Raw genomic sequence first — 27,536 nt, 5'->3', positions numbered from 1 at the left:
GGCTAGCCTCTCCTCTGTCCTCTTTAAAAAACTCATCCCAAGGAGTTATTAAGTCTATGTAATGATTGCTAGGGCTGAGTGCCCTGGCCACAAAGGCTACAACATCCTGGCTGTAGTACTGAAGACCTGTGTTCCAGTACTAACCACACACATTTTGTCATTGAGCTTTTACCGTCATGACATGATTAATGCCTCAAAAACTTAATATGACCATTGTGTTACTGAAATCTGTTGTTAAACTTACTGAACTTGCCACATTCAAACAAAAGCAGCATGCAAATAAGTAGCTCTAGGGTGCTGATGCTTACAACAGGTGGGAAATTTATTTTGTTTTAATCTTTTAAATAATAATATCATTAAATATGCCAGGAATGTTTAATGAAAAGTCATACAAGGAAGAAACACCAATTTGCATACTGCAAGAATCAGCAGATATGCCCACAGTGCAGGTTTTGAGCAATAATCCACCATCAGATTTATCTCAATAAGATAGAATACCTAGCAAATATGTCCTTTACAGGGATCAAGATAATATGAAGCACTCCGGTTCAAACCAGTTTGCACTGATACACTACATTTACCAGCCTGTGCAAAAATATTTCACGGCATCCAAATTATATTAATTCTATTAACATAAATGTAAAAATTAAGAATTTAAACATAAAACATGACAAATACTTTGTTCAGGATTACTTGGAAAGAAATGCTAAAAAATACAGTCTGCAGTTTGTAGGCCAGCATTACTTGAAAAAAAACTATCAAATCCTATCTACTGCCAGCTTGAAGATTTTTTTAAATAATATTTATTGAGAAATACGGTCAGGTGAATATTTTTATTTGTTGCCACAGTCGGATTTAACTATCATCAATTTACCTGTGCAGCGAGGCTCCAAATGTTCTTTTCCTTTTGTCAAACAGTTGTCTAACAAGATATTGGTGTAATTTTAATTCTCACCAATGGTGTAAAATAGGTGAGATCAGACTGCCCATTATCCCAATGTCTGCCTCGCAGCCATTTAAAACTGGGAGCAGCGTTAAGAGGTTAGGGGCAACTTCCACCACTATCTTTGAAGGAAGCCCAGCTTTAGAGGGCAACCTGCTTATCAGAGGGCTGGCAGCCCTGTAGTCCCAGCAGTGACACTGGGAGCGGTGGTCACTGCTGGGACTACAGGCAGCCACCACGCTGAGAAGCCCAGGTAAATCCAGGGTCTGGGGAAGCCAGAGCCAGGGTGGCATGTCCCCAACAAGCGAACATTAAAGAGAGGGGTTTCACCTTTGGGCGGGGGTAGCTCTGATGGGCCCAGGGGAGTGGAATGGAGGTCCTCCTTACCCCTTGCCCAATGTCAGCACACATGGCTAAAGCTGCCAGGCTTCCAGACTGATCTGGGCTTCCCTCCACCATGGGTATAATGCCTGCAGGGGTGAGATGAGGCTCTTAGATGGCCATTAATTAGCCACTTAAGGGCCTCAGTAGGCCTAAGAGTGGGCAGGCTGCCCAATAACTCCTCTGTTCCCCGGTTAATTAGAATGGGAGCAGGGGCAGGCGCGAAGGCAGCCGGCACAGCGCCTTCTGAATGTTACGTGCCTGCCTTCAAACCCGTTGGCAGGAGGAAGTATAATCTAGCCCCATGACTCTCTATTGCAAATAGAAGCAGTATTGAGGCTGTGGTTAGTGAACAAAACAGAAGAAAGACCAAATTTTCTGAGTTTGTAGGAAGCAGTCACCCTATTACGGCTAAAAGAAATTATTCTCACTACTTTTTTTAAAACCACAGAATAGTGGACTTGTGGAAGAGACATTTGTATTCGTTGAGAGATCACTGCTAAAAAATCCCTATTTTCTCTAACATGTGCCATGTGATCTTCCTTACAACCAGCTGAACAAGTGGGCAGGATTTTGATTTAATATCTCATTTGAAAAACAGCCTTTCTAGAGAATGAAACAGTCCCTATTGTCTGCACTGATCTTACACTCTAAATTCTGTGCTCAAGGAGAAGCCCAAATTATTCTGAATCAAAGGTAAGAACGCTACCATTGTGAAGAATACAGGCAAAAGGGGGGAAAATATATCAAAAAGGAACTGAAATTAGGAAGAAATAGACGCACAGAGGAAGTCCGAAGCCACCAAAATCAAGAATTGGAGCACAAGACAAAACTTGAATAAGTGAAAATAAGAAATAAAGCAAAGTCATGTCCAACAACACAATGAATGGGTTTATTATTATGTGAAGCAACATATCTCCTCATCAGTTACTGGCTGCAAAGCACAACCAAAATGTTTTACTGATTCAAACTGCTTGTGCAAGAAAGGATACTATGTGAAGAAACCCATGTAACATTCACATCTGTCTTTGCTGCTGGAAATAACCCAACTACTCAACCTCACTTCATATTTAAGTTTGTTCCCATGCTCACAAATAAGTGAATGACATTACTCCTCACCTATATGCTATTCAATAGCTATCACAAATTCAACATTCAATCACAAACCACCTAAAACTAGCTAAATAAAAGTTGTGCTTTTTTATTCCTTCATGTGGTCAAGCTTTAATTGCAAGTGGAAAGATTTCACTAAATATCCGACTTTTGCCTCTGAAAATTCAACCTGTGGTAAGGTAATCCTTTCAAATTTAGAAGTTCTCAATAAAGGAAACCATCTCAGAGACTTCATCTTTAATTGCCTGACCTGTATATATGTATATGTTGTGGATTAAAATGTTCTTTGTAAATAGGAAATGTAAAAAAAACTAAAGAGGGAGGAAATGTAGTGATTGAAGGTATAACTCTTCCTACTGCCTATCAGGCTTCTTGTGATTGTGCTTGGAGACTCCGACGAATGAGCCCTAAGCACGGGTAATCCTGGGGATGTGGCTTTTTAGTCAGGGGACCTGGTTCAAGCATATAGCTTCCGAAAAAGCTCTCTGTAATAAAGTTATCTGTTTTAAGTAGAAATCTGTCCGGTATGTTGTCATTACAGCTTTTGAATAGCCCATTCTCTAATTTTCAGATTGCATCCCCTGTTCTTGATTTTGCACTTGCGAAAATAGTTTATCTGTACTTACCTTACCAAGTACTGTTAACATTTTAAATGCATCGATCAGGTCAGTCTTCTCTACTGAAGGGGCTAATGGAATTTGAGAACTTCTAAATTTGAAAGGATTACCTTACCACAGGTTGAATTTTCAGAGGCAAAAGTCGGATATTTAGTGAAATCTTTCCACTTGCAATTAAAGCTTGTCCACAGGAAGGAATAAAAAAGCACAACTTTTATTTAACTAGCTTTAGGTGGTTTGTGATTGAATGTTGAATTTGTGATTGCTATTGAATAGCATATAGGTGAGGAGTAATGTCATTCACTTATTTGTGAGCATGTGAACAAACTCAAATATGAAGTGAGGTTGAGTAGTTGGATTATTTCCAGCAGCAATGACAGATGTAAATGTTACATGGGTTTCATCACATTAAACATATTAAAACAGCACCATATCATCCCTGTTTTAATAAGTTTGATTAGATTTAAACTCATGAATCTCTGAAATTCTGTACTGGTAAAGACTGTAGCGTTAAGTGAAATAATGAATTCTCAGTGGGCCATTATTACTAAAACATTGATGCAGCTTTTCAATAGTTGCACTCAATGTCGGTGATCTGACTTCATACACATCTATCCACTTAGAATGCGCATTCACGATCAATAATGATATATCGATCAATAAAAACATGGTACATAAGAATGGTCCTACATACTCAATTCATAGTCTAACCCAGGGTTGACCAGGCCACTCCCACGGACACAGTGGTGCTGAAACAGGTAACTTCTGGACATAGTACTTGACCATACTTTCAATGTCACTATCTATGCCCGGCCACCAGATGTAGCTTTGCGCAAGCATTTTCATCTTCAATGTACCGGGATGCGCACTGTGAAGCTCTGTCAAGAATGGTTCTCTTCCTTGCAAAGGGACGATGACTCTTGATTCCCACAACAAGATTTCATCTTGACAACTTAACTCTGTTTTTCAGGCATGAAATGGTCTCAACTCTTCAGACACAGGTGAATTTGGCCATCCTTGCAAAACAAGGTCTCTGACCTTCGACAGAGTTGGATCTCTGTTTGTCTAATTCCTTATTTGCTTCACACGCACAGTGAAGAGTCCAAAAAATTCAGTACAAGCACAACTTCTTGTGGCACTGGAGTATGGACAATGCTATCTGGTAACGGGAGACAGCTGAGTGTGTCCGTATTTGCAATGTGTAAGCCAGGATGGTGCATAAAGGTATACTCATACGCAGATAATATCAAAGCCCAACGTTGAATTCTTGCTGATGCTATTGGCGGAATGATTTACCCTCACTGAATAAACCCATTAATGGTTTATGACCCGACACGAAGTTGAAATGTCGCCCATGCAAATACTGGTGGAAATTCTTCACTCCAAATATTACTGATAAACCTTCCTTTTACAGTTGGGAATAACCCTTCTCGGCTGCAGAGAGGGTTCTGAACCATCTTCCATCCTGTGTGATAACACAGCTTCCACACCATAAGGAGACACATCACATGTTGATGTTAATTCTTTTTATGGGCCATAATGTACCAGTAGACATGACGACTGTAATAGCTTCTTAACTTTCACAAAGGCTTCTTGTTGCGAACTCAATGACCAACGATGATTCTTTTTTAACAACAAGTGTAATGGTGCTAACACTGTTGACAAGTTTGCCAAAAAGCAGCTATAATAATTGCTTATGCCCAGAAAAGACTTGAGTTCAGTTACACTGGATGGAGAGGGCGCCTCTATCATTACCCTTTCTCTTCTACCGGATGCAAACCCATGGCATCCACCCGATGACCCAGATAATTAACTTCTGGCGCTTGGAATGTACATTTCTCTTTCTTTAATCGTACACCGGCTTCCAAGAATCTTCTTAGCACCTCTTCCAGGTTGGCCAAATGTTTGGTTTCAGTTGACCCTGTGATCAGAACATCATGGTGTGCTACTACTCAGGAAAGTCCTTGCAAAAAACTTCATTGTCCTTTGGAAGATTGCACATGCAGACGCTACACCAGTGAGTAGTCACATATATTGATACAGGTTCTTTGTGCATGTTGATGGTTACACACCCTCTAGATGTGCTATCCAGCTCTAACTGTTGGTATGCACATCTCATGTACAGTTTGGTATAGGATTTGCCTCCAGCTAGTTTTTCATATAAGTCATCTATCCTCAGGATAGGATATTTATCTAGTTTAGCTGCCTTGTTCACAGCCAATTTATAATCTCCACAAATGCATGTAGTTTGATCAGGTTTCACCACAGGGACTATGGGTGGTGCCCATTCTGAAAATTGGACATGTTGGATGATGCCTAGTTTTTTTAACTGGCACAGTTCTGCATCCACCTTCTCCTTTAGGGCATAGCACACAGGTCTGGCCTTAAAGAAATGGGGTGTCATCTGAGAATCTACATATAGTTTTGCTTGCAAGCCTTTTAACTTCCTAATTCATCACAAAATACACTGCTGCATTTCCTTAGCAACTCAGGAACCCCTCCTGTTCTCAAGTGAAATATTTCAGATCAGTTGAGCTTAATTTTTTGTAACCAGTCTCAGCCCAGAAGACTAGGTCCTTCACCTGTCACTATGATCACTGGAAGCTGGGCTGTCTATTGCCTATAGGTCACAGGTACTGTGGAGATGCGCTTTGCCTATATGGATTCTGCAGTGTACGTCTTCAATTGAGCCGCTGTTCATTCCAGTTTCAGTCAGCTGGGTACCTTCAATTAGGTATTTAAAGATGTGCTTTCCCACCACTGTGGTTGAGGCTCCCGTATCTGCCTCCACTACTTGAATTTTAATGGTTATAGGTTCAGTTTTTATTGCTTTGACATTGTACAAGGAATAGTTTTAGTATCGGCAGCTTCAGGTTCTATTATATTATTCACTTCAATAATCTTGGTCTGCTGCCTTAAAGTCTGTTTTGATTTCATCCTGCATTGCTTTACTATTTGACCTTTCTTATGCCAGTAATGGCAATCTGCCTCCTTCAGTCTGCAGGTGTCCAGTACGTGGTTACCCCCACATCTATAACAGGTTAACTTCAGAGTCGCTGCTGAAATGCTTCCACTAGGCCTTTTTGTTTGTCTGGCAGCAGAGATTGCCTCTCGCTTTGCTGCTGTGTCTCCGGTTTTTGCACCACGCCCGGCGGTAGGTTCCCATCCCACCTGAAGAACGCACCATGTTGCACATTCTGTAAAGCTTGCGCTTAGGGCTCATTCATCAGAGTCTCCAAGAACAATCATGTGGCCCCTGATAGGCAGTAGGAAAAGCTATACCTTCAATAACTACAGAAGGGCAATCAGCAAGCATGTTTTCACACAACAAGGCTGTGGGTGCTGCAATAATTGTCACTTTCAAGACTGAGATCGATAGGTTTTTGTACAGGCATCAGGATATGTAGGTAAGATGAGTAAATTGGGTTGAGGTACAGATCAGCCATGGTCTAATTGAATAGCAGAACATCCTCAAGTAGCTGAATGGCTGACTCCTGCTCCTATAGTTCTACCACCAGTAGATGTTTAGCAAGCTAGGCTCAGCGACGGCAGCAGTACAAATGAAAGAATTGGCTTTGATTTCATTCTCGTTAAGATGGGAAAAATTGGCCAGGGTTCCTATTTTTGACTGCTATCCAGCAAGCCCTATAAGAAGTTCACATGTATATATATTATCAAAGATGGGATTGTGCTCGTCTATGATATACCAATGGTCAAATGTTAGCATTTAATGTCAATGATGCATATAAACCACTAAGAGGAGATATCATTATTCAACTAGTGACCACACCCCTGCAGGATATCAATGTTATTGGAAGAGATGGGGCAGGAACAAACCACTGAGGAAAACTAACAAGAAAACAAAGGTCAATCTACCTTCAGAGAGGTCACAGAGAACCTATGAAGCTTATCCCCAGAATGAACTGTTAACTTCATGAAAGAAGAGCATTATTTTCCAATAAAACATTCACATGATTCACAGCTCTATTATTAAGTTAGAGGTACCTTTTTAGTCTAGGGCATTTATGGACTTTTTGTTTTAATTTAGTTATGATATATTTACTTCCTTGCATATTTTATGCAATCATAAATACTTCAGTACAAAAAAGAAGCAATTTAGCCCATCATATCTAAGTTGGCTCAATATCACTGGAACAGGATTTGCAAATGGTTGGGAAGGGTTCTGGGTAAGAAAGTGAAGTTTGGGTTCTCCCAAAAGCTGTGGAGTTCTGTGTCATTTTCTAAAGTAAAACAGGTACTCCACCTGGAAGGCAGCCTGATTTACAGGCTCAGCTCTCCTTCCTGGAAGAGGATGGAGCCCATGAGCAGGTAGGTTTCCTGTTGCTCAAGATATAGCTTGTGGTTGGGGAGGGGTAGGTACAGCATATTCTGGAGAGTCAGGGATCATAGGGGAGGTGGAGGTCAGAGTTTGCAGGGGAGTAGGAAATAAATTTTCTTGTAAGGGACCAGGAGAAAGCATTCCTGCGCCCCCTGGCCTGCAAGCAGTACTGGAAAAGTATTTCCTTTTCCTGTGGGGCAGCCCTTGCCTCCCTTTAGCTGAAGGGTTTCCCGAGCTAAATCTGGCGAAACCTAAAGATAGATGGGGGATAAAATCTAAGGCACGCAACCTCAATAAAATATTTCAATGAGCAACCCTGCCTCCTAGGAACGGGTTAGTTGTCCGCTCTCTCAGCTCATATCTGTTAAAACCAGTAGTATGAGAATTCAAGGGGAGTTGCATTCAAGTTTGTGGCTTTTTAACAATTTAACACCCCACCCAGCCCAAACCCACCTCCATTTTGGGGAGTTAAAACTCCCCCATTGGCTTTAATCCCATTAGGACTTCACTTTTAATGTACCTTTATCTATTTGTTTCTCAGTTTAATTTAGAGCAGAAAGGAAGATAGTTGTGGTTGTTGGAGGCCAATCATCTCAGCCCCAGGACATCGCTGCAGAAGTTCTTCAGTAGAGTGTCCAAGATTCAATTATTTTCGGCAGCTTCATCAATCATGCACCCTCCACCATAAGAAATGAGGCTGTTCACTTATGACTGCACAATGTTCAGGTCTGTTCACAAATTCATAGATAATGAAGAAGCCCATTCCCACATGTGGCAAGCCCTGAACAACACCCAGACTTGGGGTGATAAGTGGCAAGTAACACACTTCAAAAGGGTAAAGGAAAAAAAGACCCACCACCACTTTCTCAGGAGATCTAGGGATGGGCAATAAATTCCAATCTTTCCAATGACGTCAACATTGCTAGAATGAATAACATAAACTGTGATTGACCCAACTCTCATGGTCACTTCCCATGAAAATAATTTTTCAAAACCTACAATTAATGTCTGTACTAATTCTAAATTTAAGCCTCCATCTTGCTAATTTAGCAACCGCAAAATAAACTTCCACTATTTATTATTATTAACCTCTTTCCACCGCACAGTTTTTATTGCCATGGGCTGTATAATTCACCTTATGAGCAATTGCAGATGATGGAAGTAGCAGTAATCATGGGCTTTTTTTTGTCCTAGTCAAACAAATATTTGTAGACCTCAAATATCTTTCCCATATTGATGAATAATTCACAATGAAAATACATTTGTAAGAGCAAATGTTGCCATTCACAACTGCAGTCATATTAGGCAAGTATAACCACATGCCATTCATGAATGGATGCAAAGAGAGTGCAGAATTTCCCGTGACCTTTTGGGTTTGGGTTCAAATCCAACCTGAGACTCAGAGGATAAAAGGCTAATCTCACTGCTACCCGTAACCTTTCTGGGAGAAAAAGGCGTTGAACAGTCTCTATCAACAAGGCTCACTGTGTAGGTCCATTGTGCAAAACTGCTCCAATGTTTTGTTTGTAATAGTGCCATCAGATTTACTTGTGACTTTGGTATTCAATGAATAATGATTCCGGATGCTTTCAGAAAACTGATTTTGAACAAATTTGCTCCCATAAATGAATAAAAAATCTTTGAACTAGAGTTCAGCCCTTTCAAACAACTGTACTAAAATAGTTATTAAAATGTAATAGTTTAAAAGAAACTACACGTTGACATGGGAACCAGGAAGTAACTACTGAAGTCCAGAGATCTAGGGTGCTTTATCTTGGCGCAACATTTACTCTGTAATTAATTGTTTGGCTTCATGTATCAATTTACAGTTTAAATGTTAGCTAAATATTTTGTATTAGGTTGGGTTTTCAATGTTTACCTCCCTGTTGGTGTCATCCACATCAATACATAAAACAAACAGACGTTAACTAACAGAATCAGAAATATTGATATATTCCCCCGTAAAAAACTAACTCCTCAAAAACTAACTCTGAAAATAGGCCTTGTTACTTATAAAGGCAAGAGTTTACACTGAAAATGCAGGAGACACAAGCTACTTGTAACCAAAACTCCAGGGATCATAGGATCTTACAGCACAGCAGGGGGCCAGTTGGTCCATTGTGCCTATGCTGGGTGAGGGCGATGTCAGAAGTCATAATGTTCAGTTGCATCAAGACTGCACCAGGACAAACTCAATGAGCCTGCTGCTGCACTTTTCCCATCTGTTATCCTTGTGTGGTCATCTGAGAATTTCAATTTCTCATATAGCAAGAACGAAACATACAACTGAGCAGTAAATCAGTGTTTAATCAATTTAAAGTGTCCAGCTTATCCATATATCTGTCAAGAGACTGTTTAATAGCTCTGATAACTTTCATTTGTGCAAGAACCTTCCAGCAAAAGCTAACAGGTTCAATTAGTATTTTTTTCTCTGAATTATGTGATGTTATATAAAATCCCAGCAGGTGGTTTATCAAAGTGATTTGATGAAATAAGCGGTTTCATTTTTTTCTACATTGAACAAGTTTAAATTTGTATACCTCATCAGTTCACACTTGACTACTACATTGTTACTTGTGGAAAAATATTAGAAATACATATTTGGTTTCCTAAAAAATAAACACAAATTCTGATGACCACTACCAGGATGGGTATTTAGGGCCAGATTTCTGCAGAGTCAGGAAGACTCCACGGACTTTAAAACTGGCACGTGGAACTCAGATTCAGGAGCCCTGCCTTTATTTCTAACAGACCCAATTTTTGCCAGTAGGCGAATGGGGGCGGGGGTTGACTCATCAGACAGGCAGGAAAACGAAACTCAGCAGGGCCGTTTGAACTCAGTGCTTAGTTCAAACAGATACTGGTCCAACTGCCTTCACCCGCAGTGAGGGAGTCACAAATTGATGGAGTAGACATGAATGTTATTGAAGGGCAGATAAGACCCGTATCACTGCCATGATCTGGAGCCTTCTTAAATGTCCCACAATTTAAAAAAGGCTGCAACTGTGGGCAGAATTTTCTGCCTGTCGGGCGGGCAGTGCTGGAGCGGGCGTGGACCCGATCACCGCCCGCGATCGGGTCCGCGCTGCCATTTTACACGGGCAGGCCAATTAAGGCCCGCCCAGCATGGATCGTGGCCCCTGAGGACACCGGGAGTGGGTGGGCGGTGGCGGGCTTGCAATGACTGCCGGGGCCAATGGCGACCCAGTGGCCTGTTTCAAAGGCTGTGAATCATGGCCAGGGGAAGGGATTCCTAGAGCGCTGCTGGGGAGCAGGCCGGGTAGGAGGGTAGGGCAGGGGGCACTGTGCCCCTCGTTTTTCCAATGATTGCCTTGCTGCCCTCCTCAAGGAGGTGGCAGCATGGCAGGAGGTCCTCATACCCCAGGGCAGAAGGAGGCCCCCCCACATGACTAAACGTGCCTGGGAGGAGGTGGCAGAGGTGGTGATCTCCCGCGACGTGGTGCAGCGCACCTGGATCCAGTGTCACAAGTGTTTCAATGACCTGTTGCATTCTGGAAGGCTGAGTACCATGTTGGCTTTGGGCATTTAACTCAGCAGGTAGGCTTTCCCCCCTGTAGGCAGCATTTGGCCAAGGGGATTGGGGAGGGGGACAGGCCTAGCATCTTTGTGTGAGTGTTCAGCAGCAGCAGGGTGAGGAGGCACTGGAGCCCTGCAATGTCGCACTCTGGTTGGGGTGGGCCATCCGCAAAGAGAGTCCAGGTACAAGTAGCACTAATCAGTGCTCTTCTGTCCTTTTCAGGAGAAGAATGTACATAATGCCGCCTAGCGGGCAAGGACTGGCGGTGGTCAGCACAGGTGGCGATTCTCAGCCGCTTCAAGCAGAAGGCCCTAAGTTTGGAGAGGCGCCACGTGCCCAGGTCCACTGGTGTTGATGAGGTTGGGGTGCCACGGGCAGGTATGTTTGCCCAGCAGTGAGGTCACCATTGTTCTCCCAACAGCCATGGCAGTGCTGAATGTTCAGTGATTGAAGTTTGCAACATGACTGGACCATTGCTTATGGAAGGATGAGTACATAATGATCCAAGGAACAGGGATGCACATTGACATTGTCTCCACGTTAACTGATCCAACATCCTTGTTCTTCCTTTCAGCATCAGTGGAGCAGGGCCGGGAGGAGGAGCAGGAGTGTCCCCCTCTCACACCTGAGGGCCCTGAAGTCATGGACTCACCAGCGTCACACCATCTCTGCCAGGCAGGCACCGGCGCAGATACTAGCACCTCGGTGGGAATTGGAACATCGGCTAGTGTCCCAGGGCACATCGGTGAGGGCACTTACAATCGCTGGAGGAGCTGGCAGAGACGGAGGGTGCCCATGGCACCAGCAGTCAGGGGACTGCAGGGGACTAGGCACATGCTCAGTCGGTGCCTGATGATGGGCCTCTGGAGTCGTCCGCAACGCAACAAATGCAGGAAATGTGGCGAGGTGTGCAGGAGCATCTGGTGGAGATATGCTTGGCTGAGGCTATGCTTGGCTTGGCGTCCATGGTGGAGGAGTCTACGCGGACTATTGCTGAAGCAATGAGCCTCATGTCTGAGCGCCCTCCATGGAGAGAGTGGCGACTCACGTGGAGAGGCTCCTCCAGAAAACCAATCAGGGCTTCTTGAGGATGCGATTGGAACAGCAAGCCCTCACATCAGCATTGACCAATGTGGGAGATGGTCTGGGCATCAAGTTTCCCAGCTCGGTGCCCATCCATCCACGGTGAGCAGGGAGGTCCGAAGAGACCTCACGTCGGCGCAGCAGCTGCCTGTCATCTCTGCGGGCTCCTCTCAGGGTGTTCCATATGAGGGCGGCATCTCCTCCATCCCTCTGCCAATGACTGTTGCATCCGATGAGGCTGCAACAACTGGGGAGATGCCAGCTGCGGAACTGGCAGCTCCCTCCCAGCACAAGCTCCACGGGCCAGAGGACGACCACCAAGGTCATCGAGGCCAACAGGACAGCAGAGTCAGCAGGCTGTCTCAGACGCCACTCCCAGCGAGGGGTCAGCACCAAGACGTAGCACCTGAAAACGTAAACATAAGGCACCTTGGGCACACCACTGGTTTATCGCTGGTGCTTTAGTGCTGGCCCACAATGAGGTCTTTATGAGTTGGTGTGATTCTTAACACCTTTGTCATTTTGTATTCTTAAGTTCCTTTGGATGTAATATTAAATTCAGACATGTCACCATGGCTGAGGGTGCCTCTTCTGCAGGTGGATGGTTTCCAAAAATGTTATGAGTGAGTTGTGGGTCATGGGTCATTCAGCTTTATTAACAAGGCCCTCAGTTAATGTTCCTATCCAGGCAGATTTTGCACTTAGGTATCGAGTATGGAGCCAGCAGCCCAGGCTTGTCCTGAAGGTCCATCTGTGGTGTGCTAGCTGATAGTTCATTGGATTAAAGTCTCCTGGGTGTCCCTGCCTCCCTGCAGTATGCCCGGGTCAGCGTCTAACCCCTCAGCATTTCCCTGTGCATGCTCATCCTCGGACTCACTGCTGGACTCATCATGTGCAGCCACAGCCACTGCGTCGATGTCTTCATCATCCACTGCGTCCCCCCTTTCCAGCGCAAGATCGTGGAGAGTGCAGCATGCAACCACTATCACCGACACACGACCTGGGGGGTACTGGAGTGCGCCCCCTGAGCAGTCCAGGCATAGGAGGTGCATCTTGAGAAGAACAATGGCTCTCTCCACCACAGCCCTTGTGGTGCCCTGGCTCCTATTGCACCGCTGCTCAGCTTCTGTTCTTGGATGGTGGAGAGGTGTCACAATCCACCTTCTGAGGGGATAGCCCTTGTCACTCAGCAGCCATCCATCCAGCCGGGCTGGAGCACTGAAGAGCCCCGGCACCTGGAGGTGTCTGAGGATGTAGGCGGCGTGGGAGCTGCCTGGGTACCTTGCACAGACTTGTAGAATCAGCATCCTGTGTTCACACACTATCTGCACGTTCATGGAGTGGAAGCCCTTCCTGTTGACGAAGGCACCGGGCTCACCTGCTGGCGCCTTGATGGCCACATGTGTACAATCTATTGCACCCTGGATGCGGGGGAAGCCAGCAATGGCTGCGAAGCCTCTGGCTCGCTGTGCCTGACTTGCCTGGTCCCAGCAGTAGTGGATGAAGGTCAATGCATGCCTGAACAGAGCGTCTATAACCTGCTTGACATAAGTGTGGACAGCTGATTGGGAGACACAGCAAAGATCACCCACAAAGCCCTGGAAGGAGCCAGAGGCATAGAGGTTGAGGGCAGCTGTGACCTTTACAGCCACTAGCATGGGGTGTCCACCCACACAGTTCGCGGAGATCTTAGGCCCAATCATCTGACAGATATAGTTGACTGTCTCCCTTGAGAGACGGAGCCTCCTTCGGCACTGCACCTCAGACATATTGAGGTAGCTGCTTCGCCGCCTCTATACCCTGGCAGCAGGATAGTGGCATCTTCTGCAACCCCTTCCGCCTTGGACTACCTCTTGGCCCTGCACCCCTTGTGCCTGCGCCTGACCTCTCAAAGGTGGCTCCCCTGGAGGCTCAATGTGCACTCCTGGCCTCCTCCCCCTTCTAGCCCTCCCCTCCTCCTCAGAGGAGGTGCCTCCAGTGGACAGTTCAGCTCCCATTCCCAGGCTAAGGGAAGGCTTCCTGAAACCTGCAGACCCAAAAAAGATTCCTCACTGCAGAGTGCTGACCTGAAGGTTATGAGTCCAGACCAAGCAGCTGATATGCGTTTTGAAGTGTTGCAGATCACACAGGCAAGTATCAGTGACTTTGAAAAAACAATATTTGACAGAGCACACTTGCGACCCCACTGAGCTCCCTTATCACGCCCGTGGATGAGGTTTATACAAATATGTCCTACCCGCCTGCCCATTGCGCCCATGCGCCAACATGAAGATTGCATAGGCGCCGAAAAATCCCCATCGATTGGCACCTCAGGGGCCTTAAGTGGCCCATTAATTAATGGCGGGTGTGCATCAGAGATCAGTGTGTGCCCGCCAAACGAAATGTCTCAATGGCAAATGTCTCAATGGCATTTCCTATGCCTGGATGCTCGCCCGATGTTACCACATGGAAGTTTACGCGCGGGCGTGCGCGGGAGGAAAAATCTGACCTGTAAGTTGAGAATTTTTTAAAAACCCTGCTTGACTACTTTTATTGGCTGACATAGGTTAGGAAAAAAGCAGCATATGATCATGTAGTTGCAATAGAGCTCTTTGCTAACGTTTCCCCAAGGGCTATCATTATGTCATTATGAACGCTTGGCTGAGTTTCAAAAGATACAATTATTTCAACAAACGGTTCTGAGTTCACAGTTTGATTCACAGCTTAAGGAGGGTATTAAAGGATTGTCTGTCTTTGACATGGCTACCGAATGGAAGTTTGTTTTATAAGAGATTAAACGCATAAGGAGATTTAAAAGATTTGAATGGATTTCATGGATGGGAGTTTTTTCACTTTCAAGTGTGCAGGAATGAAAGCTGTATTAGATTGTTAGAAGTTTATTTTTTTCTTATCTCTACATGGTTCCTGAGGTTTGTCTATGGTGAATACTGGCTGAGTAGTAATGGAGGTGGCATAGAGGTAAGAGGGGTCACGGGAGGACAGTGGGGGCAGGGGGCATGAGTTGGTATGAAGGGTATGAGGGGCAATGCGGGATGTTTGTGGATGTGAGAGCTAGAGACCATAACAACTTCTAAAACAACCAGAACAAAGTATCAGAAAACTGAGGTAAGCCTTCTAAAACAACCAGCCTCAGCACTCACCCACCTATACTCTGCTTCTTTGTTCAGCAGAACTGACTCTATCCTGCAACCCCCGAGCAAAAATCATGCATTTCAGGGTAGTTTTTAGCGAGTCGAGTCCGGTGGCTCCAGCGAGTCGGGCTACCCGCCTTGGTAACCTACCCTTAGTCTCTGATGAAACCTGTGCCCAAGGCAGCCCTCTCCCCCCACCAGCAACATAAAATCAGTTAGTGTAACAATTGCAACAAAATCCACTTTAACTGATAGTTGGTGAAAGAATTTGCCTCCTCCGTAATTGAACTAATTGCAGCTTAAGTGAGTGAACCTAATTTCTAGTTGATCATTTTACTAGTTTTCTGAAAGCTTGTTAATTGGTTTTAATAGGCAAGAATGGAGTTTTCAAAACTGGTTTTGTTCCCGACTTCAGACCTTTTAATTGAATGAAGCAAATTGAGTACCTCATAAAAGGGGAGTTTGAGAAGAATATGGAGGTATAATGCTCCACAGTCACAGTTGGACAAGATGGCATTTGTGATTTTGATTAGGGCCACTTCTGTGCTGTGACAGGGGCTAAAATGATATTCGATAGATTCATCATTCATCCCCATCATCATTGCCGTTAAGCAGCAGTGGGAATTAGGTTCTCTTTGTGGCGTAGCTAACCTACAACATACAAATTCTATGGCAACACCATGACCTTTCATATACCACACTAGCAATAAGGTACCTCCTCTGATTTTAAAGAAAAGACCTTTTCAAAATGACAGATATGTTTAACTACTCACTGTGACAGAATAGTTCTCATACAGGCTGCCAGTGAGTGTAATGGCTCCCTTAGCGGTAGTTTGTAAAGTCATAGGGTTTGTGCTCTCAGCTCAGCAGTATTCTTGCCGCCATCAGAATAACATTAGCTCAAGCTGCATTCCAGACCTGAACACGTAATCGAAACTGACACTTCGTCTAGTATGGAGGCATCTGTCTGCAGCACCATCTTTCATGCAAGACGTTAAGCTGCTTGCTCAGGTGGATGTAAATAGAGCAACTCGAACATCTGGTTAATTCTCTCAGAGTCCTCAACTTCACTTACTCCTCAAGTAAGACTGGCAAAAGTAGATTAACTGGTCATGTCTTTTCATGTCTTTTGATGTGACATTGCTGTGCACCAAATGACTATAGTGTTTATACAAAGCATTAGTGGTGATGCTTAATTAATTGGCTGTAATTTATTTGCACAGAACAACACAATTTCACCTCATCAATCTCAGTCGCAGTCCTAGCTCCTTCCTACTTATTGTGTATACTAATGAAGTCAAAAATTGAATTTCAAAATTCTGGCTATAAATTTGGGCCTGCAAGTATTTTCTACAAAATGTACTGCAGCAACCATTTCTTCAATACCGCCTCCCAAACCCACAACCTTTGCCACCTAGAAGGACAAGGGTAGCACCATAGGAACACCATCATCTCCATAATCCTTTCAAGGTCACACATGGTCCTGCCTGGGGTGTACAATGCCGATCCTTCATCATTGCTGGATGAAAAGCCTGGTACTCCCTACCTAACAGCACTGTGAGAGTACAATCACCAAATTGACTTTGGAAGCTCAAGAAGGCAGTTCACCACCACCTTCTCAAGGACAGTTAAGAATAGGTAATAAATGTTGGCCTTACTAGTGAGATGCACATTCCATGATTTTTTAAAGATCAATTCGAATTGGCTGGTTACGGGAAACATATTTTCTTTCCAAATAAATACTGGCGTTCCTGGAATACACACCCAACACTCAATTAAATTTAATTTACAAATGTATTCATGACCTGAATCTTCCGTTCGGCATGCGGGGGCGGGCCCCACATGCCAACACTTAAAATAACACGCGGTGACATTGGGAGTGTGTCCCGACGTCACAGTGCATCATTCCGAACTTCAGTTCGATGGCCACGCACCGGACTCGGCTGCACGCCCGCCGCACTGTCAAAGGCCTATTGAGGCCATTAATCAACTAATTGAGGTACTTGTCAGAGTTGCCCTTAAGGTTGGCGGGCAGGTGAAGAGCCCAGGCAGCCTTCGCATTTTTCATGGAACCTCATCCGCGAGCGGGATGAGGTTTCATGAAGGGTTTATCAATTTAATAAAATGTTTCCTGTAAATTCATAAGCATGTCCCAGCTCACGTGACAATGTCACATGAGGGACATGTCTGAATAATTTTATTTTTTTATTTTTCACATTTTTACGACTTTTCTTAATCATCCTGAGATAGCTCTGTGCCTCAGGGAGATTTCTGCGCTCTTTCGTGCGCATGCACGAATGAGCGCGGGCTCCGACTCGCCCTCCTCCCCCCCTCTACATAGGGAGCGTTCAGCGCTTCCAGGTTCGCGTCACGCTGGTTAATTGGCCCGCCCACGCGAAATGGCGGCGTGCAGCCAATCACGGGCAGTGATCAGCTGCGCGCCCGCCCACACCCGCTCCCGCCCAGTCTGCCCGAAGGGGAGAAAATTCTCCCCCATGTGTTCTCCCAGAGAATCTTAGTTACAAATTGAGAACCAAAGCTGCCTCAAAGGTTTATTCTAAAGCTGCAAAGCAAGCAAGAGAAACAGAAGTTCACTGCAGCAACAGATTGTCCACCAAAAGGGGGTTCAGGTTTCCAAAGCAGTCACAGGACATCTCATTAAGGAGAGCAAAAGAAAATTCAGGGAGAGACTCATTCCTGGGACACTGATGTGCATTTTTAATTGAAAGGAATGATTAACCCACTCACTTGTTTTGAATTTGTGCATGGCCCAGGGAGACAGGGGGAAGGAAAGAAAACAATCATCATCCTTCAATATAAAACACTGAATCAGCTCAATTCCCGCTTAATTAGTTTACAATATGCAAAATTAATTTGATTTGGCAGCTTTTGTTTGTTGATGTCTTCAAGCTGAAAGCACATACAAGATTCGGAATATTTCATTATACTGAATATTTCAGCATCAACGATTACAAACTGTTTTTAAGTTGATGATTTCAGCATTTTCTGTTTCAGTGTCAAATCTGAAAGATAATAACAGGTTGATAAGAAAAGAACAAATAACTTCCTTCTGGCAAGCTAACTTCCTTTATATGGGAAATCCCCAAATGCTGCTGTTGCAACATAGAATCCCAGAACCACTGATAAAATCATGCAATTTATTTTTAAAAGCTAGCGTTACAACCCTCAGGCAGAAATCACTAAGACATCAACATGGCTAGAAAGGTTTTCCCCTAACTTTCTTCTGTGCTCTTGATGATTTATGCCAGGATATTAGGTTTGGAAGGCGAGACACTAGGTATGAGGCTATCAGCAACAAGTTCAGGAGAGGATCAGCCTCTGATTGGAGGAGCAGTGAGCAGTATGAAGATGAGTGGCTGCTCTTTTCTTTCCAGATAGCGCACTCTCTCTCGCCTTCCTGCACAGGCGCTGGCTTCTGAAGGAGCCCAGGGCCAAAATGGCAGCATGGGCAGGGAGGATATCAGCAAAAGCATTGCATTTTCTTTAAAAAAAAAACTGAACTAGAATATTAAAATCTGCAAATACACACTGGCTGAGAACAAGATGAAATCAAGCTGGTTTCCGAGAATGCTGATCGGCTGATCGCTCTGTAGACCATCCCAAGCCAGGACCTGGGAGAGGGGCGGTGGGAAGGGTGGCAAGCAAGAAGCAACAAGTGTTTGGCAATCGGGAGGTGGTTGGGAAGGCCAGCGGAGCGGTTAGGAAACCCACAGAGCAGGAAGCAGTGGCATCCTCTGTGAAGGAGGTAGAGGTCAAGCAGGATATGGACCCAGCCACCACCTCCTGATCAATTCCTCCTGAGGTAAAGTGTCCAAACTTCATGGGCCTGGTTGGGGAGTGAGTCAGCGAGCATGAGTATGGGAGACCGAGTACCCGGAGACTGGGAGTGAGCCGGACACACACACAAACACACACACACACGCTGCCTTCCTCCTCCATCCTCCCCAAAAACCTATCCATAAAGCAGGCAAGCAGAGGATGAAAGTCCAGGCTGAAAGGCAACCTGTCTCCAACCGCACATTACACCGAGGCCAGCTCGGAGTGTGCGCCACCAGAGGTGAATGCAAGGTCTGTGTTAGTTAAGTCCAACTCCTTTGCTCAGGCCCAGTCCCCACCCCTTCCCTGGTGACCAGGACTTGGGGTCCAGTCTGTCTCTCTCTAGCTTTACTTAAGTGTGAAGGCAAAAAAGGCTTCATTGGTGAACTCTGTTGCTTGGCACTTCTTAATGGGCACTTTTATTAATTACGCTTTTTTGAAATGATCAATTTATTGCTTTGACATTTTTTTTTAAATTCATGTCTAATGCTGTGTGCAAACTTATCTTACTAAAATTTGATAATCAGCTCATTAGGCAGAATTTTCTCATTGGCGTGTGGGGGCGGGCCCCGCACGCTGATGCATAAAATGACACGCGGTGACATGGGGTGAGCGTCCCGACGTCACCGCGTGCCATCGCGATATTTCGGTGGGCAGGCGCACGATGATCTCAGATGCGCGCCTACCATTAATTAACTGGCCACTTAAGGCCTTGAGGCACCAATTCACAGAGGTTTTTCGGGGCCAAGTGATCTTCAGGTCGTCGCACAGTAGCAACAGGCAGGTGGGTAGGACACATTTGTATCAACCTCATCCACAGGTGGGATAAGAGGGGTCAGTGGAGTCGCAAATGTGCTCAGTCAGATATTTAATTTGGAAAGTTACTGATACTTGCCCGCGTGAGCAGAAATACTTCAAAACTCATACCAGCTGCTTGGACAGGACTCACAACCTTCAGGTCGGCACTCTACAGTGAAGATATTTTTTGGGGCCTGCAGGTTTCAGGAAGCCTTCCCTTATCCTGGGAACGGGAGTTGTGCTCTCAACTGGAGGCACCCTCTCTGAGGAGGAAGGGAGGGCCAGAAGGGGGAGGAGGCCGGGAGTGCACATTCAGCCTCCAGGGGAGCCACCTTTGGGAGGACAGGCGCAGGCACAAGGGGTGCAGGGGAAACAAAAAGTCCAAGGCGGAAGGGGCCGCAGAAGATGCCATTATCGTGCTGCCAGGGTATACAGGCAGCGAAGCAGCTACCTCAATATGTCTGAGGTGGAGTGCCGAAGGAGGGTCCGTCTCTCAAGGGAGACAGTCAACTCTATCTGTCAGATGATAGGCCCTGAGATCTCCACTAACTCTGTGCGTGGGCAACCCATGCCAGTGGCTCTAAAGGTCATAGCTGCCCTCCACTTCTATGCCTCTGGCTCTTCCCAGGGGTCGGTGGGTGATCTTTGCGGTTTCTCCCAATCAGCTGTCCACACTTGTCTCAAGCAGGTCACAGACACTCTATTCAGGTGAGCATTGACCTTCATCCACTACTGTTGGGACCAGGCAAGCCAACACAGCGAGCTAGAGGCTTCACGGCGATTGCTGCCTTCCCCTGTGTCCAGGGTGCAATAGACTGTACACATGTGGCCATCAAGGTGCCAGCAGGTGAGCCCAGTGCCTTCGCCAACAGGAAGAGCTTCCATTCCATGAACATGCAGATAGTGTGTGATCACAGGATGCTGATTCTACAAGTCTGTGCAAGATACCCAGGCAGCTCCCACAATGCCTACATCCTCAGACACTCCCAGGTGCCAGGGCTCTTCAGTGCTCCAGCCCGGCTGGATAGATGGCTGCTGGGTGACAAGGGCTATCCCCTCAGAAGGTGATTCATGACGCCTCTCCATCATCCAAGAACAGAAACTGAGCAGCGGTACAATAGGAGACACGCCTCCACAAGGGCTGTGGTGGAGAGAACCATCGGTCATCTCAAGGTGTGCTTCCGATGCCTGGACCACTCAGGAGGCGCACTCCAGTACCCCCAGATTGTGTGTCACTGTTAGTGGTTGCATGCTGCACTCTACACAATCTTGCGCTGGAAAGGGGGGATGCAGTGGGCGATGAAAATATCGATGCAGTGGCTGCGGCTGCACACGATGAGTCCAGCAGTGAATATGGGAATGAGCATGCACAGGGAAATGCTGAGGGGGCAGACGCTGACCCGGCATACTGCAGGGAAGTAGGGACACCCAGGAGGCTTTAATCCAATGAACCTTCAGCTAGAAGGCCACAGATGGACCTTCAACAAAAGCCTGTGCTACAGGCTCCATACTCGATACCTGAGTGCTAATTCTGCCTGGATAGGAATGTTAACTAAGGGCCAAGTCAAGAAAACTTAATGTAACACAACCCACTCACAACATCATGGGTTGCATCCACCTGCAGAGGAAAAGAAATACCTTCAGCCATGGTCACATGTATAAATTTAAAGGTATAACAAAATGAACTTAAGTAAACAAAATGATAAAGGTGTTAAACAGCACACCAACTAATCATGACCTCATTTCGGGGCAACACAAAAGCACCAGTGAGAAACCTGTGGTGTGCCTAAGGTGCCTTAAATTTACGCTTTTGGGTGCAACATCTAGGTGCTGTCCCCTCGCTGGCACTGGTATCTGAGACAGCCTGCTCACTGTGCTGTCCTGTTGGCCTCGATGACCTTGGCGGCCGTCCTCTGGCCAGTGGCGCCTGTGCTGGCCCCGCCTGGGAGGGAGTGGCCAGTTCCACAGCTGGCATCTTCCCAGTCGTTGCAGCCTCAATGGATGCAACGGTCACTGGCAGAGGGGCGGAGGAGCTGCTGCCCTCATCTGGAGCGCCCTGAGAGGAACCCACAGAGATGACAGGCAGCTGCTGCGCCAGCGTGAGGTCGCTTTGGACCTCCCTGCTCACCGTAGAAGATGGGCACCGAGCTGGGAAACTTGGTGCCCAGACCATCTCCCACACTGGCACTGACCAGCTGAGGTCAATGCCGATGTGAGGGCTTGCTGATCCGAGTGCATCCCCAGGAAACACTGATTGGTCTCCTGAAGGAGCCTCTCCATAAGAGTCGCTACTCTCTCCATGGAGGATGCATGGCGCTCGGCCATGAGGCTCATTGCATCGGCGATGGTCAACATGCACTCCTCCACCACAGAGACCAAGCCAAGCATAGCCTCATGTATCTCCACCAGATCCCCCCACACACCCTCCTGGAATTCCAGCATTTGCTGCCTCATGGACAACTCCAGAGGCTCACCATCAACCACCGACTGAGCATGTGCCTGGTCCCCTTGGGCACTCTGTCTTCGCCAGCTCCTCCAGCAACTGTGAAGTGCTCTCACCGCTGTGCCCCAGGACACTAGCCCATGATCTACTTCCCACCAAGGTGCCAGTATCTGCGCTGGTGGCTGCCTGGCAGAGATGGTGTGACGCTGGTGGGTCAGAGACTTCAGGACCCTCAGGTGTGAGTGGGGGCCCCTGCGCCTCCTCCTCTGGCCCTGATCCACTGATGCTGAAAGGAAGAACAAGGACATTTGATTAGTTAATGTGGAGACAATGTCAATGTGCATCCCTGTCCCCAGGTCATTATGCGCTTATCCTTCCATAAGCAATGGTCAAGCCATGTTGCAAACTTCAATCACTGAACACTCAGCAGTGCCATGGCTGCTGGGACACTAATGGTGACCTCACTGCTGGGCAAACATACTTGCCGTGGCACCCCAGCCTCACTGACACCGGTGGACCTGGGCACATGGCACCTCTCCAGATCGAGGGCTCCCTGCTCAAACCTGGTAATGATTGCCAACTGGGCCGGTCCTCCGCTAGTCCTCAACCGCTCGGCGGCATTATGTACATTCTCTTCCTGAAAGGGAGAAAAGAGCATTGATTAGTGCCTTGTACCTGGAATCTCTTCACTGCCGTCCCACCACAACCAGACTGGAACATTGCAGGGCCCCAATGTCTCCTCACCCCTGTGGCTGCCACACACTCACACAAAGGTGCCAGGCCTGTCCCCCCCACCACCCCCACCCACCCACCTCACCCCCACCACCCCCCCACTCCACCCCCAGCCAAATGCAGCCTACATCACATTTGGCACCACAAGGTTCAACCTTGCAGAGCAAGGAGGCACAAGCATGTGGAACGCAAAGGGCAGCAGATGGATTGGTGCCCCGACGCCTGGAAGCTCCCCTCCCAGCATGTCAGCACCCTGACTTTGACATGTCCTGGAGTTCCAGCACTGCACCTAGGTGCAGATCCTCCAGGTTGTCCCCAAAACAGTAATGTGGGTGTCACTGTACCACATGCTGCGGGGGCAGAACCCATCTCATCACCACCCTCTCAGGGTGACCTCAGCATGGCCAATATCTGCTGGCCCACCTAGCGAAGGACACATGCCGTCAATGATTCAATGCAGTAACTGCACTCAGAGTTGGGGGGGAGGCGGCCAGGGGGGAAAGCCTACCTGCTGGGTTCACTGACCAATGGCAACATGGTACTCACCCTTCCAGAGCGCAAAAGGTCATTAAGGCGCTTGCGGCATTGGATCCAGGTGTATCGCACCACGTCGTGGGAGCTCACCACCTCCACCACCTCCTCATGTGGAGGGGCCTCCTCCTCCCGTCCCTGGGAACGAGGACCTCCCACCGTGCCGCCACCTCCTCGAGGAGGGCAGCAAGGCAATCGTCTGAGAAATGAGGGGCACAGTGGCCCCCTGCCCTACCCTCCTGCCTGGCCTGCTCACCAGCAATGCTCCAGGGAGTCCTTCTGCTGGCCTTGTCTGACAGTCTTTGCAAGGCTGCAGAGGCACTTTTTAAACAGGCTGCTGGGTCGCCATTGGACCCGGAGGTCATAGCAGTCCCGCCGCTGCCCGCCCACACCTGCTCTCCTCGGGAGTCACGTTGCTCGCTGGGTGGGCCTCAATTGGTCCTCCCGCGTAAAGTGGCAGCGCAGGCCTGCTCCCGCACAGCCCGACCAACTGGCAGAAAATTCTACCTGTTGAGTGAGAAAAAATTGAAATATGGCCCCCCCCTCGAAAAGGTTGGGCACAAGCCTGATTTAACAGAATGATAGAACTAACTTGCAAAAAACAAAGAAATTGTAAAATGGGGGAGTGACTTTTATGCTTTGGGTTTTGTTGTTCAGCCTGTGAGGTAACCCTCTATTGATACTAATTTACAAATACTTGTATTTGTCTACCAATTCTCACATTTAAAAGCTTCAAGGTACTTCACAGATGGAACTGCTTTTTGAAATGGCTTTTTTTTAATATATATATATACAAAGCTATTTACATTCCAGGCCTAAGTATAATAGAACATGCTCCCTGTTTAAGTGCTAATGCCGCCCACATGAGAAACAAAATCAGTACTTAAATGGCAAGATGCTGCTTTAACAGCAATATTAAAACTATGAATGCGAGACTGGGCCTAACCTATAAAAATGTGTCATAGAGAAGGAGGGACTATTGAGAGCATGTCTCAATCCACAACATTTAATCGTAGCTTTGAAATGTTATTCTTACAAAATACCCACGTTGGAAGAGTTAAATCTGGGATTAGCTGGTGCAAAATTCTCCTCAAAGCTTGATGACAAGCATGGTTACTGCTCAGTACACCTTGCGGAGCAGTCCCAAGAGCTTACTGCATCTCATAGCCCATTCGGACAATACTGTTTTCAACGACTTCCTTTCAGGCTATCTGCTGGCCAGGATCTCTTTCAAGCTCACATTGCATACATTGTACTGGGATAAATTTGTATCACTGATGACATTGCTGTTGTGGGAAGAACAAAGCAAAAACGACCATAATATCCACTTATTGATGCAAGTGGCACATAACGAAGGATTGACATCCAACAGACTGAAACGTGGCATCAACGTGCAGCAGGTCAATTTCTTTGGTTCTATTTATTACACTGCTGGCATATGTCCCAACCCAAATAAAATAGAGGATATTAAAGCCATGCCAACTCCTCAAGATAAGGACCATCTTTGAATCCGTCTAGGTCTCTTTAATTTCTTGTCTCCGTACATTTCCAATTTTACTCAAAAACTTCATCTCTAAGGGAATTGTTGAGAAAGAATATGTCTTTCCTGTGACACAAAGACCACCAATACCTCTTCGAAGCTCTGAAACTGTCATTTTCAGAAGCATCGACATTGCAATTTTACAATTCTAGGGAGACAACCACCCTGGAGATAGATGCCTCACAGAAAGGCCGGGGAGCTTGCATATCACAAAAAGGCAAACCGATTGAATTTGCTTTAAAATCTCTGTCCATAATGCAATCCAACCGCTCCAACATCGAGTGGGAAACATTAGCTTTAATTATTCGAATTGTGTATTTTCACAGCTATCTCTTTGGCAAAACATTTGTGGTAATGACCGACCACAAGCTACTGAAGATAATTTGGCGAAAACCATTCACCAGAGCACCACCAAAATGGCAGCGTCTCTTGATAAACATTCAAGGTTATGACTGTGAAATCAGATACAAGCCAGGTAACTTGATGATCACATTGGTACACTTGGCAGATTACCTAACCCAGTGAAAACAAAAGATATATCCTTGAATCCATAAGTTCACTTCATTGACATCGAATTTGAAGGTGTTCTCTAAATTGATCTGGTACATTTTGCACAAAGCAAATGCCAGCAGCTACAAGAAGAAGTGGTGAAGGATTCTACACTACAGAAACTGTGGAAAACCATCATCGAAGGATGGCCTGATTCAATTCAGCACATCCACGTTAGGCCATTTTGGCCTTATTAGGATGAGCTAGGCATCTCCGGGGAGGTCATTTCTAAAGGCAGGCAGGTGATCATACCAGAATCTTTGTGACCTGATATTCTTCAACAACTTCATCACTCATACATGGGTGTAGACCAGACAAGAAGACTCGCAAGAGACACAGTCTACTAGCTGGGTATGAACAATGACATTAAAATCATCAGGCGGAATCGTCCATGCCCACTGACATCGGGCGTGCTCGGCGGCGTGAACAGACAATGTGGTGAGAAGGACAAAAATTGGTTTCACGATGTCATGAAACCAGTTCGTGATCGTCCGCTCGGCCCGTCTATAGCGGGCCAAGCTCCCCGCCATCAGACACCTGGAACCTCATTATAATACATCTTCATATCATTACAAGGCCAGTCCGCCGGGCTCACGTCTTGACAAGTGTGACGTGCAGAAGTCGGGGCTTACCGCCATGGCCTTGCTCACATCACGGACACCCGAGGAGCAGAAGATGATGGAGCCCGATAGCAACGGGACCCTGGAGCAACGTCCATGGCATGCTGGGTGGATTCTCATGGACATGGCTCTGCAGCGAAGGAGCCCACAGAAGGTGGAAAGCCACCATTGAGAGTCTGCTCACAATGGACGATGGTCAAGGGGGTGGAGAGGAAGGTCCAGCTGTGTTTGGAAGAGAAAGTTGTACCAGGGGTAGGAGAGGAAGGTCTTAGATCGACTGGGAGAGGAAGAGGTGTCAGGATGGGGTGAGGTTGGGAGGGGGAGAATGAAGATACCACAAAGGGGAAAATGAAAGTGTCACTCACACCTCTTACTTTCTTGTAGGAGAAGGTTACACACATGAGGCATTTGGTGGTAGCCAGAGGAGAACCATCCCATCTGCATGCTCTCTCCCCATTGTAGAAAGTCTAGCTGGAGATGATGGGCATGGGCTGTGGTGACTGGTGAGGCTGCTGCTGAAGGTGCTGTGCTGTGTCTCTTCACATTGGGTAAGCACTGTGATGGGTCTTCCAGGCTGCTTATTTCCAGCTCTTCAATGGATGTGTCCTCGTGGCTGGAGGTTAGGACCTGAATGGAGCTGAGAGACTGGCTGGCTGAGGGTGTGGATCCCTTGGCAGATCTCCCTGTGAGCCAAAGTAGAAATAATTAGTGCATGGCAGCAGTGTCAAAAGCAATAGAGAGAGCACTCACAATTGCGTTGAGAGGGATGACATGGTGCAGGATCCTCACATGAGTGTTCAGCACCGACCTCGCCGTCTCCGAAGGCAGAGTCCAAATCCTCACCAGTCAGCGTGATTGGCACGCTCCTCATAGTGACTGAGGGGTCTAATGTGGTCCACTCCACCCCCGGTCTGGGAACTCTCCCTGCTAATGTGACTAGGCTCCTCCTGCATGGAAACAGATGGAGAGAGTGTGAGAAGGACTCAGGGCACTACGTGGAATGTTTCTGTGGTGAGCGGAGCCATGGACATGATAAGCTTGCGAGCTCAAGAGGATATGAGCTTGATAGAGATGTTAAGGTGTGTGTGAGAGTTAGTGGAGTTGTCCCTTGAGGTGTGCGATCCCTGTGGATGTGTGATGGATTTGTGAGTGTGTAAGTTGAGAGTGATGAGAAGAGTGAGTATCCCTGGCAGAACAGATGAGACCATTCACCCTGTAGTGGCATTGGGTGGCTGTTCTCTTTTGCAGGGCATTAGTGCTGACCACCACCTCCCATGCTGGGCTGGTAATGCTGCTGCCCATCCTACGGCCAGAGCGGGGGTAGAGGATATCACGGCAGGC

The sequence above is a fragment of the Cetorhinus maximus genome, chromosome 12, assembly GCF_964194155.1.
Source record: "Cetorhinus maximus chromosome 12, sCetMax3.hap1.1, whole genome shotgun sequence".
NCBI classification, from domain to species: Eukaryota; Metazoa; Chordata; class Chondrichthyes; order Lamniformes; family Cetorhinidae; genus Cetorhinus; species Cetorhinus maximus.
Note: the sequence above shows the minus strand (reverse complement) of the source record.